Source organism: Leopardus geoffroyi, chromosome D4, assembly GCF_018350155.1.
Source record: "Leopardus geoffroyi isolate Oge1 chromosome D4, O.geoffroyi_Oge1_pat1.0, whole genome shotgun sequence".
Taxonomy (NCBI): Eukaryota; Metazoa; Chordata; class Mammalia; order Carnivora; family Felidae; genus Leopardus; species Leopardus geoffroyi.
In genome coordinates this window covers 70478059-70491630 of record NC_059342.1, presented here as the reverse complement: position 1 = coordinate 70491630, position 13572 = coordinate 70478059, and positions in this window count along the sequence as shown.

Below are 13572 nucleotides of genomic sequence, written 5' to 3'. Positions count from 1 at the left end.
GGGGTAGCCTTTCTGATCTTAGTAGATACTATAAGTATTTAGGGGTAATAAAGAACGCCTTGGGTCACAGACCCAAGGATATTCTTTGAATACCTCAACCCCAAACTACATGGAATGATTCTTCATTAAATACATAAGTCAGGAGGAAATCAAAATGCTACAGAAATACTTGAAAATGTTTAAGCAGGGATATTACATAAGATTCACTCAATATTCATTGAACACCTGTTATCTGCCAAGCATAGTGATGGAATTAGGAACCTAGTGGCAGCAAAAGATTGACAATACCTGCCATAAGTGCTGCCATAGTTGGGAGAATTTTGAAAACAGATATTATTCAATTATGGTCACTACATAATTTGATTATCATAGAAAGTGACAAACTGAAAGAGAATGTAATGGTTTGTGGGGGGAAATGGGAGAAGAGCATTCTGCTCTTAAGAATGCTTTGAGGACATATCAATAAGAAACTGGGCTGGAGGTGAGGCATTGGATCCAAGATGAATTTAAACCCCATGTCAAGCAATGTGCCATTTTAAAATGCAGTGCTAGCTTCTGGGATTTTAAAATCAAGACAACAAATCTCTAAGAATACAGTAGTCTTTGTGTTATGGGTCAGCTGCAATTTTTTTGTTTTCATTTTCAGTAGGCACAATGACAGAAAATGACCAGCTGGGACCTCGCTGGAAATATAGAGAATGATTTAGGATCATTCCAGTCTATATAGGCTGTTACTTAGAACTGGAACTAAGCAAAAGAATAGAACCCTTGCCAAGGTAATAACTCTGTAGCCTTTGTCTACATTACTAAGAACAACTACATTTTTTTTTAAGACCAAATACCTCATCCAAACATCCTTACTGGTTTTTTCTTCGGTGTATTCTGCCTACCTCAAGTTAAGAGTTCATGGCCATTGGCTTATACAACCTGGAAAAAAAACTAATGGAATCCATCAGGTGGTCGTTGAGGGTGAGCTAGTTAATGGCTAAGTAAGCTCTTGAATTTGTATTACCCTCTCACAGGGGCAGGGCTTATTATTATTATTATTATTATTATTATTATTATTATTATTTTACCATGAAAACAGGAGGATGGCAGGGAAGGCAGCAAACAATGCAAATGCAGAAACACGGCTGCTCCCTGAGATTTTTCATCTCCTCCTCAGAATGTGAAGTGAACAGACACGGGTGTCTGTGCTGTTCGTTTTCTTTGTTCCTTCCTACCCCTTCCCTTATAGGAAAAAAGCCTTTTAACACAATCATGCATCAAAATTAAGCCTTTTGGGTAACAGGTATTGGCAAGAGAGAGGTGGGTTTGTCTGGTAGGTGCCCCGTTCTGAGGAATGCAAAGATTCACTGTTAGATAACAGATGTTAGATCCGCTGTTAGATAACCCAAGATGCAGCAGTCTCAGACCGAAAAGAACACACAGTGCCCCAGGCTTGGCCAAACAGGGTAGCAGTTGGATGGAACCAAAACCCTGGGAGGTACAGTGGGAGGCCAGAGAGAAGGCAGAGGGGCTGAGAAGAAGGAAGTGGGGGAAACCTGAGAAGGGCTCTCTGGGCACCAACCCAGAGTATAATGTATGTATAGTACACTTTGGTTCACCCCCTGGGATGATGGTAATTTGTTCTGAAGGGGACAGTTCTCCCAGCACAGAGTTGGTCCTGCATGCCTTCCTAGCTCTGCAGGGCATCATGACCCCCAGTTACACAAATTTCACAGCATGAAGTCTTCTCAGCCTCTAGGTCTTTACATACACCATCCCTCTGTCCCCATTTCTATTCTTCTGTGTTGACAGCCATTTAAGACTCGAGTTGCATTCTATCTTCCCTTGGGAACTTCCCCTGACCTCTACAGACAGTTATGTTCCCCTGTTCTAAGCAGTCAAGATGTTCGTATTCACTTCCTGGACATCTCTAACAAGTTGTAAGTAACCATCACTTGTATAATTATCTCCTTCACTTGATAGTGAACTGCCCAAAGGCAGACTGGGTCTTTTTAATCTTGCATCCAAACCAGCTGGTCACTAACCCAGTGCCTGACACCTTATAGGTGTTTAATTAGTGTTTAGTGAATGAAAAAGCCAAGCACAAAGGACCAGATTTTACATACACATGTGCTACTTACTTAGAGATATATGCCCAGTATAGGGTCTTGGAGACCTAAAGGTCATACCTTCCATGGTATCCTGTGAAATGTGGGATAAATGGAAACTGTCTTGCTAACCTAAGAGAGAACACATGGTCAATGCTCCCCTCTAGGAAGCCCAAAGGAGGATCATCGTGAACTGCTGTGAAAAATGGGAATGATGTGGAAGGAATTCCTCAGACTCCCCAGGAAATCTTATTCATTCACAATCTATGGTGTCAGAGTTCTGTGTACTCTTTTCTAATGATAAGTCCTTCTACCTGTCAACTTTCAAAGAGCCAGCAAGGTCAGAAACAATCCGTCTTTGTCTAATTAAAAACATTCCCACAAGTGTCTAAAGACCAAGTGACCCATGAGTTCATGAAGATTCCCATGGAAGTAACTATTGGGAGGTCCTGCCAGGTGCTACCTTGGCCATGGCCTCTTCTCCAGTGTGTTGTGCATTAATTTTGTATTACTCTTCTTGTCGTGCATTACTGTTGAATGGTTCTTGACATTTGGGTAGAATTGATAGAATCATTTGCAGAAAAGAGTACCTATCTTCAAAATAGGTGTCTCCTCTTAACCTGAATGATACAAGTTAGAATTTGTATTTTAGGGGCACTTGGGCGGCTCAACTGGTTAAGCATCTGACTCTTGATTTTGGCTCAGGTCATGATTTCACAGTCATGGGATCGAGCCCCAGGTTGGGCTCTGTGTTGATAGTGTGGAGCCTGCTTGGGATTCTCCCTCTCCCTCTCTCTCTGCCCTCCTCCTCCACTCATGCATAGGCTCTTTCCCCCTCTCTCAAAATAAATAAACATTAAAAAAATAATTATTGGGGCACCTGGGTGGCTCAGTCGGTTAAGTGGCTAACTTCAGCACGTCGGGCTCTGTGCTGATAGCTCAGAGCCTGGAGCCTGCTTCTGTTTCTGTGTCTCCCTCTCTCTGCCCCTCCCCCATTCGCGATCTGTCTCTCCCTGTCTTTCAAAAATGAATAAATGTTAAAAAAAAATTTTAATAATTATTATACTACCCAAAAGAGGCATATGGTAATAATAAGAAAAATCTTTATCTATAAAGCTTTTTTTATATTTCAGAATATTTTCATACATAGTATCTCACTGATAAACTCACCAATAATCCTACAAAGGTAGCCAGATCAGGGGTTATGACTACAATGTTAAGATAAAGAAACTGGACCCAGAAGAAGGGTAAGTGACCAAAAGTACAAGGTTCAAAACCTTAATAAAGTTTTAGCTGGTTTTGCCTAAAATATAAATGGTGATGTTTCCAGATAAGATTAAAGTATAGCACAGCGATCTAACTCACTGCACCAACTATTTTGGGTTCTCAAAGTATGGAAAGGGCCCAAATGTCCATCAACTGATGAGTGGATAAAGAAGATGTGGTATATATATTCAATGGAATATTACTCAGTGATGAAAAGAATGAAATCTTGCCATTTGCAACAACGTGGATGGAACTAGAGTGTATTATACTAAGACAAATATCATATGATTTTGCTCGTATGTGGAATTTAAGATACAAAACAGACGAACATAAAGGAGGGGAAGCAAAAATAATATAAAAACAGAGAGAGAGATAAACCATGAGAGACTCCTAAATACAGAGAACAAACTGAGGGTTGCTGGTGGGGTGTCAGGTGGGGAGAAGGGTTGAAGGGGTGAGGGGCATAAGGATGGCACTGGTTGGGAGGAGCACTGGGTGTTACATGTAAATCCCTAAATTCTGTTCCAAAAAAAAAAAAGAAAAAAAAAGAAGTGAACATGTGACAAAAATGGCCCAAAGAGCAGGAGCAGGAAATGGATTTAAACTCTTGTTAGATTTTGCATTGTTTGGAAAATGGCAATTTAAGTGAGACAGTAAGTCAAAGATGCATATTTTAGTCTCTAGATCAGGTATCAGGATACTTTTTACTATAAGGAGCCAGACGAATATTTTAGGCTTTGCATGGAAAAAAAAAACTATTTTGGGTTCTCCACATAGGCACATGGCGGGTTTGCACTTCTGTGCCCTTTGAAGTAAGGTGTGGCCAAGTGACTTGCTTTGAAAGGCCGAAGTTTTAGGATCCAGTGCATAAGTTATGACACTTCTTCCCTCTGCTGTAGCAACCAGCACCACTTAAGTAGTGGCAGCTCCATCAGCCTGGGCTCCAGAGTAAAGATGATGAGGAACAGAGCCTTCAGCTGACCCACAATAAACCCAGGCAAGCAATAAATTTGTTTTATTGAGGTATATTGTTACCACAGCACAACCTGACTTACCCTGCTTGCTACATTACACACGTGGGCTTACATCAAGGGCCCCACTGAAATGACCAAAGAACCATAAAAAACAGGGGGAAATCACATCTCTCTAGGAACTAACAAAGAGGACCATCCATAAGCCATAAGATTTGAGGAATTTCAGCAAGATAAAATGAGTTGAAGGATGACAAGGGATGACCCAATATTCCTTCTTTAAACAAATTAGTATCTTAGAAATTTTTCTTTTTCAAGCTAAATAAGGGCATGGTGAAGAGTCTTCACGTACGTACACACACACACACACACACACACACACACACACACACACTAATGCTCTCCAAGTTTATAGTGGTTTTGGAGAAAGAAGTGTCTTAATAGTTGTTGGTGGGGCATGCTGTGACAAGCACTTACTTTGTTCTGGAACATGTGTCTCCGCTCTCCCTAAGATAACACATAATATAAACATACAAGCTAGAGCTCACCTCCCACGTGGAGGTGGTAGTGTGCAGTGACTCAAAAACTATGTGCTGAATCTGATGGAGTGTTGAGTGATGGGCACACTGACCCACCTGTTTTCCAGCCAGCGTTCACATGGCCCCTGCTTGAAAGACTCTGTCTCCCGAAGCAAAGCTTCTGAAGCATGAACGCAGAAACATATTTCACATATTTCTGTTGTCTTTTAAATCACAGAGAGTAAAAATAGAAACAGCACTACGCGAAATGTTATTTACACTTTGGGCAAAAAGGATGTCAGGGTGAAATGCAGCACATTCAGACTGATGGGGTATGCCCACCACACAGGGAGTACGCAAGGGAGAAGTGATGGGGAGTATCAGGTCATGGAAAGGGCAAACACACCCGAAGGTAATCCCTGCCTCTCACATTTAGCAGCTGAGTTGTCTTGGCAAAGATTCTTGTTAAAGCTCAGATTCTTGGTCAATGAAAATAATAAATAATAACTGCGAGTGATCATTGACGTGAAGGTAAAACAAAATCATATGTGTGCAGAAGTGCTGTGTAAATTATGAAGTTCTGGTACAAGTGGTAATTGCTTATTCTTGGGCAGGTCTGAGCATTATAAAGTTCTTCCTTAAGTAGCTTAAAGCTACCTCCTCTATCTCTCTAAGTCTCCTGGTTTAGTTCCTGACAGTTGACATATGTTGGAAGGAAGCGAGGAAGGAAGGAAAGAAGGAAGGGTGGGAGGAAGGGAAGGGAGAAAAAGAAGAAGGAGGGAGGAAGGGAAGAAGGAAGGGAGGAAGTGAGGGAGGGAGGAAAGGAGGAAGGGAGGAAGGAAGGAAGGGAGGGAGGGAGAGAAGAAAGGAAGGGTGGATGTAGGGAGGGTGGGAGGAAGGAAGGAAGGTAGGTAGGCAGGGTGGGAGGGGGGGAAGGGAGGAAGGGTGGGAGGAAGGAAGAGAAGAAGGAAGAAAGGGAGGGAGGGAGGGAGGAAGGGAGGAAGAGAAAGAAGGAAAGAAGGATGGATGGAGGGAGGGTGGGAGGAAGGGAGGTAAGAATCCTCATTTTGCCCATTTAGATCATACAGAATTAGTCTAATTCCTCTCCAGATAAATATATATTTGCTTAAAAATGTGTTTCCTACTTTATTCCAGGAAAGGATATAAGGGAGCTTACAAGGATGACTAAAACACAACAAAACAGCACAAAATTTAAATGGTGCAGAAGTAAGAAGAATACACGGAAAGAGACAAGAATGAGCTTGGAAGAAGAGGGGCCCTCACCCTGGCTGTAGGGAACCACCAACTGGTTCCAAGCCTTGCCTTCAACACAAGACAAGAAACATCATACATACAGTTCCAACACCCATGAGGCAAAAACAGACACAATATTCAAGAGAAGTACTGATCTTTTTGGTAGAGAAGATAAGAATTTTCCCAAGAGGACACAGTGGAAGGAAAGGATGACATCCACAGCATTGCTTTTCCACAGACAGAATAAGTAGTTTCCTAGGAGCTCAGTCCCTCAGGACACTAATATGGGTTGAAGACATCAAATCAAGAAGCGTTTCAGTAAAGCAAAGTGCATACCCACCAGGACAGTGCAATCCACCTTCCTGGGTCTCTTTGATCCAATGTGACTCAAAGGTATATGTCAGATTCTCTGGAGGAAAGAATAATCAGCATGTCCCTTAAACAGTGGTCCCCAAGCAGCCTTCAAGTCCCCACTAATGCTCAGCTCGGCCAAAGCATATGTAGAACAAATAATGATAAACAATACTAAATACAGTAACATATGACCAAGAGCTCTTGGTGCAACTTAAGAGAACAAGATGGAATCATGAAGACAAATCTCAACTTGCTTATCAGAGATAAAATCGAAACCACAAGACAGAGTTTCCTGTCATGTGAGAGGGACCACTTGACAGAAGTCCATCTGAGGCTGATGGAGTTAAGGGCACCTATCTATTCCACCTTCATTTCTGCCATGGAGTTTTATCCACAGGATAAAGACAAAGATAAAAAGCCCAACATTAGGAATATGCTAAGATAATTTGTGCCGAAAGCAGATTATGTATAAGCATATGACATAGTAAAATATTTTCTCAGAAAAGAGAAAATTCACCTTCCAAAAGAGGAGTCAAACAGAGGCCTCTCAAGGGAATGTAAAAGAATAATGCACCCAGTTTTCTCATGACAGGGTTGGCTCCCCTCCTTGATGGGCTGGCCCTCCCTTCCACAGGGCTCCCTGCTTATATCAAGGCAAGCTCCCTGGGCCAAGGGCAGGCATTTTCATAATTTCCTGATGGGAAGTAAAGCTGAAGCTTGTAAAGGTCAGATCAGCTGTCATTAAATGGGGATCGTGGGAGAGAGAGTCAAAAGGGAAGCCTCAAAACTCATTGCCAGAGAGAGGAATCAGATCATGAACCTGATCTGGGGAAAAACAGAGAGCACCATCTCTCAGGAAAGACATAATGAGGGGGAAAGAGTAATAGTAAAAACAACTACTCATAATTTATTGAGCATGTTTTCTATCGTGGACACTGAGCTAACTCCTCTTCATGCATGACCTCAATCAATTCCAAAATTAACTCTGGAAGTAGATACTCTTATTCTCTCCACTTTACCTAGGATTCATCTGAGGATGAAAGAGATTAAGGAATTCTTTTGACGGCTGGATGAGGGGTACAGGAAGGCAGAAGGGCTGAGAGCGATGTTCCCTCGGGGAGCATGATGTCTCTTAGTGGAAAGCTACAAAAGTCTCCAGTCGAGGATTTGTTAAAGAAGCTCTTCAGAGAGTTGATACTCACTTCTCTGCGTAAACTGGATTTAGGTTCATTTATTCTCTAGGGTCTGTGTTCTCAGTAAGGATGATATCATCCCCACAGGGGCAAAAACTGGTTCTTGGGATCTGTACTAGGTCGAATAGTGTCCCCAAAATTCATGCCCACCTGGAACTTCAGAATATGTCCATGTCTGGAAATATTATTTGCAGATATAATGAAGGTAAGGCATGAGATCATGCTGGATATAATTAACATAAGGCATGAGATCATGCTGGATGGGATCACTCTCCAATGAGACTGTCCTTATAAGAGGCCAGAAAGAACAGAAACCCATAGAGAAGAAGGCCATGTGAAGACAGTCACTGGAGTGATGCAGTCACAAGCCAAGGAATGGTTGAGGCCACCGGAGCTAGAAGCAGCAGGGAAGCGTTCTCTAGAATGTTTCTGAGGAACACAGCCCCATCAACAGTTTGATTTTGGACTTCTAGTCTCCAGATCCATAAGAGAATAAATTTGTGTTGTTTTAAGTCACCAAGTATATGCTATTTTGTTATGGTGCTCCTAGGATATTAATATAGGTAATATAGGTAAAAAAAAAAATCTTACCCTCTTCATGTATAAAACACAGGCCTATATACAGTAACAAAAACAGATATGTGATATTAAATTTTCATGGGAGGAGGAAATTAGGGGAAAAAACATCTGAAAAAGCTCCTTGATGGGTCATAATGACTAAAGGGTAAGAAACCTTGCTCTAGGCTGCAAGGACTGAGAGAGAGGCTAGAGGGGGAAGATGTTTTGGTCAAAGGCTACTTTCTACAGTTGCTAACCTTGTTCTTCTTGTTCTTGCCATTTAAACTCAATATTCCCAATTGTTTCTTCTTCCATTCTGGCCCAGAGGCTATTATTACAACTTTTACAAAGTTTGTTCTCCTATCTATTTACAATAGGATTTGTCCCCAAATGTGACACAGCAGTCACCTGCACTGTCTCCCTGTGATGTAGTCTCTTGTCACAGGCATTGTAAGTCAATGTTGATGTTTCTGGACTCTGCCTTTTTTTCCCCCACGGAATGTCCAGCTTTATCTCACAACCTTGATATTTTACAGGAAGATTAAAGGTAGTTAGTTATGTCTCCATTAAACTTGCTTTTCTCCTCATATTTCTAGTATAGCTAAAAAGAAATTATATACAGTTGTTCATTACACAGGCATTCGATGAAAGCCATGGAAGCAGATCATAGTCCCATAAAGACTTTTCAGTGAACTGCCTATTCTGGCCTGATTTGGGTCTCAAAGAGAGGGAGAGTCTGAGATAGCTGGTGGAGCTCCAACTTTGCCCAGGATATTGACAGAAACCATTTAGCAGTCAATGCAAAAGGAAGGTGTCTAAAGACTTCCCAAAAGGTAAGTAGCCCTGAGTATTTGATGTGTTTACGTTTCTAAATTCTTCACAGCCGCACACAGGGAATGTGATGATGTTGGCCCCACAGATTTTGAGAGCAGGCATTACCCGCCCACTTCTACTGCGGTAGAGTCTTAATTATCTTGATTCCTCTGGAATGTTTCCTGTTGAACAGAACAGCCTCTGGGCAAGCACAGTTTAAGTTAGAGGGTGTCAGGACAAGATCACTCTCGTAGGATGTGCTAGGAAACATGAGGGGGTTTTCAGTCCTTCACTCTTCACATTGGGACAGGCTTGCAGATTTGTCACAGAAGTCAGGAAGGGGCAGTTGTGTTTTGGGTTTTTTGCTTTTGTTTTTGTTTTTGTCTTTGTTTTTAGAAAAAGGCTTGTTGTGCTGTGGCATTTCTCCTCCCTTCCAAATAGGGAGTAGGAAGGAAGAGGGAAGTGGTTTTCACTTTAAGCCACATAAGGCTACCAACCTGAAGCTACTTTCAGGTTTCTGAGAGCTTGATACAAATACCCTAGTGATGAGACTAGAGCTACAGTCTGAAGTCCTAGAGTTTGGAGCTGCCCCATACCTGAAATTGTCAACATGTGAAAGGCTGGCTGGAGGGACCACTGGGGATAAAGAAGGCTGCACTGAAATTGGCTTGCACTTGAAAAGTGTGGAGGGGTCAGAGATGCACATATGTTTCCCACATATTAGATATGGATCCCTCAGAAGGGAAGAATCCTCAGTCATCTGGCAGGACAAGGGATAAGTCATCTGGAGGGACAACCCCACCAGAAAGGGTGTAGAGGGAGCCACTGAGAGTCAGGAACTTTCCAAGGAAAGTGCCATATCAAGGAAATGAAACAGGTGGGCTCCAGGAAGGAGACCTCTGAGGAACCCAAGAGAACACCTGTGTAGAGGCGGGCAGTTATCCACTGGCCCCACCCAAGGGCACCGATGTCAATTACAACTACAGCAGTCAAGGGGAGCCTGGGTGACTCAGTCAGTTGAGCGTCCGACCTCGGCTCGGGTCATGATCGCACAGTCACTGAGTTCGAGCCCTGCATCGGGCTCTGTGCTGACGGCTCGGAGCCTGGAATCTGCTTCAGATTCTGTGTCTCTCTCTCTACCCCTCCCCCACTCATGCTCTGTCTCTCTCTGTCTGTTAAAAGAAATAAACATTAAAAAAAATTTTAATAAAAAAATAAAATAAAATAAACTACAGCAAAGTAAGCATTTTCTGCCTCTTCTCTCTCTCTTTCTGGCCCGAACCCTGGAGAAGCCAGAGCAACAGAACAGAGGACAAATAGCATAAGAGTGAAGGACAGTGAAGAATCCAACCACACCCACTTTCTCCCCACTGCTAGCCTCCCGCCTGACAGGGGTCCACACTGTGGGGGAGGAGAGGCTTTAAATTAGATGAAAGATTGAAGTTTGCTATTCAACAGGACTGGACTTAACTTATGCCTGGAAAATTAGACAATGTCCAACACCTGAAAGTTATTGGAAAAGCTGTGGGAACTGCGCAAAGTTTCATCCAGGTCAGAGAAAGACAAGTCAATGGAAAGGTTTAGAGAAAAAGTAAAGTTCTGCTTATTCCTAAACTGGTCGCCTGATGCCTCTTAAAACAAAACTGCATCTAAAAGGTTTATCAGATTAAGCTAGCCCATAACATATATCATCAAATGCTGAATGAATTAACCTCATTTAGTTATATAGGCAATATTATTCAGCTGCCTCAAGAGTTTTAGTTTTAAGAATTGTAATAAAGATATTGCTTCTATGTGACTTCATAATTGATGCCTTTTACAAGGATAGACACTGAAGATGACTCAGAAATTCTAAGCAAATGAGCTTAGGATTTCACATTTGACATGCCCACAATTACTGATGCTTTATTTCTTAACCTGAGGAGGCATTGAGGCCTTGGGTGATTTATGTCTATGTGCTGTTTCTTGGAGATACCCAAGGATATTTGGAAGGGAACCCTATTTACCTTTCAGTCCTGAGATTACTTTCATAACCACTCTCCTCCTCTTCTGACCTGGGAGGGTCCGCCATTCTCCTCCAGTCACGACCACCTTCTGGGAAGCTCCTGCCTAACTGGGGTTCTGATCTCTTCCCTATCTGCAACACCCTAGACTTAGGAGCAGGTGTGTGTTGGGAACTCTGCAAAGGCATAGGGTGCGGTGGACAATAATAAACAAATTTTCTGGCTTTTAGTGAATATCTCATTCTGTTGCATACCCTTTAGTTATTTTATTTTCAACTGGTCAAAGAGCACTTTCCATCCTGATTCAATCCTCAAGTAGTTCTTTGGCAATTATAGTTTTCAAATACCTTGGTAGAGAATATCTGTGTGTTAAGAATCCAAATGCTCTATGTTGTAAATGAACTTAAGCAGCATTGGTCATCCAAGACTCTCTAGTTCATTGTCTTGTCCAAACCAAAAAGTTCAGGGAGTAGGAATCAGCTACTCACCCAGGTTTTTATGAAAGCAAGTCTCAGACTAAATTTTGCCACATGTACAGATATTGATTAAACAAACCTTTATTAGTAAGTAGGCATAAAACATCATACAACCCCTTTTGGTTTATAGGTACTCTGACCCCACCTTGCAAGGAACATTAACCAGAAGCAGATACCACAATATTCCAGAGGCAGGATTCTGCCATCCTATTGTCTACAGAAAGCAATCAAAATCATCCCACTCTGGTTCAACACAGGACAACTTAGGGACCAAACCTCAAGGGCCATCCCCAAAAGAACAGGCTATCAGACTTGCTGAGGTAGCAATTATCTCTAAAATATTACAGCCAATCACCATATCTGGAAAATATTCATTTTTAAAAAAATATTTTAGTGTTTATTTATTTTTGAGAGACAGAGCATGAGCGGGAGATGGGCAGAGAGAGACACACACAGAATATGAAGTAGGCTCCAGGCTCTGAGCCGTCAACACAGAGCCCAACATGGGGCTGAAACTCACAAACCACAAGATCATGACCTGAGCCGAAGTCAGACGCTTAACTGACTGAGTCACCCAAGTGCCCCTGGAGAACATTTATTTTTACTAAGAAAAGCTTATTTCTAACATCTGTTATGCAGATTAACAAGACATAAAGTTCATCCATGAAAACCCATTTTTGACATTCATTATGTTAATTAATAAAGTCTCTGGTGGTGATTGAGATATAGACAACTTAAGTGCCATAGCAGGTGCCTGTGGGATATGGACTTGAAAATGAAATGCAGTTGATCACCCCTGGAGAATGGATCACTGATGAGGACCTTAGAAAGTAGTTCAGATTTTCTCTCTCTGTCTCTGTCTCTCTCTCTCTCTCTCTCTCTCTCTCTCTCTCTCTCTCACACACACACACACACACACATCCATGCTGAAGTCATTTAAAGCAAATTACAGACATCATATCAATGTACAAATAGAAAAGATCACCTGCCCAAAGTAACTCTTTTGGTATTGTTGTAACAGACATTCATGATATCAATTAGAAAACACATTTAAATGACACAAAAATAATGAAATGTGTTCCTTTTATTCTTGCAAACTCCACCTTTTTTTATGTTTTTAATTTGGGAACATAAAATCATAAATTAAGTCAAAATCAACTACAATCCTATAAAGAACTTACAGGAACTTCTAGTCTAATATGTGCTCACACACTTAGACACACTTTAACCCTCCCCAGGCCTGATGGAGAGTGAATACACACCAGAAACTAGAGAGAGCGTATGGAGAGAGCCACTAGACAGGAGCTGTAGCCTGCATTAGGGAGACACTGCCAAGCCACAGTGACCCAGCAGGGAGGGAGTGACAGGAATAAAATCAGGTCCCCAGCCTGTGCCTCTCATTAGTCAAACCCAGCCAGAAGCCAGAGGGCAAGAAAGCCCTCCGATGTAGTCACAGAGGAGGCGGATGTAGGGTCAGCCTCCCAACACGGAGCAGTATAAAGGATGGAGAGGGAGTCAGGAAAGGCAAATGTTCCACGACTGCGAGAAATAATTTTTTATTTTCATGCATAAAGTCCACCACAACGTACACATTTAAAGAAAGGTAAGTGTATAACAAATAACTTCAATATGAAGAAATACTATTGATGAGCACAGTAAGGGAGGGGGGTTCTCTTCAGGACAGGTATAAAGGACCCAGCTGCCTGATCTGCTGACGAATAAAGCTACAAGTGAATTCTGATGCAGGACTGAGCAAGCCAAACCACCGTGGGACAGGCAGGACGGAAGGACTGACATTTGGCAGGGACTCCTGTGTGTCTGGATGGATTGATGAGGTGAAAGTCGGTTTTAAGAGGCTTCTCATAATAACGGTTCCCGTTTTTCCAACCCAAACTACTTGCCAGGCCCTGTGATAAATGCCTCACACACATTATCTCATTTAACACAAGACTTGAAGTGAACATTATTTTCTCATGTTTTTACGGAAGAGAAACTGAGGCTCGGAGAAGTCTGGTGATGTGACTAAGGTCACACAGTCACACTCCCACTAAGTGATGGAGTCAGGAGTTG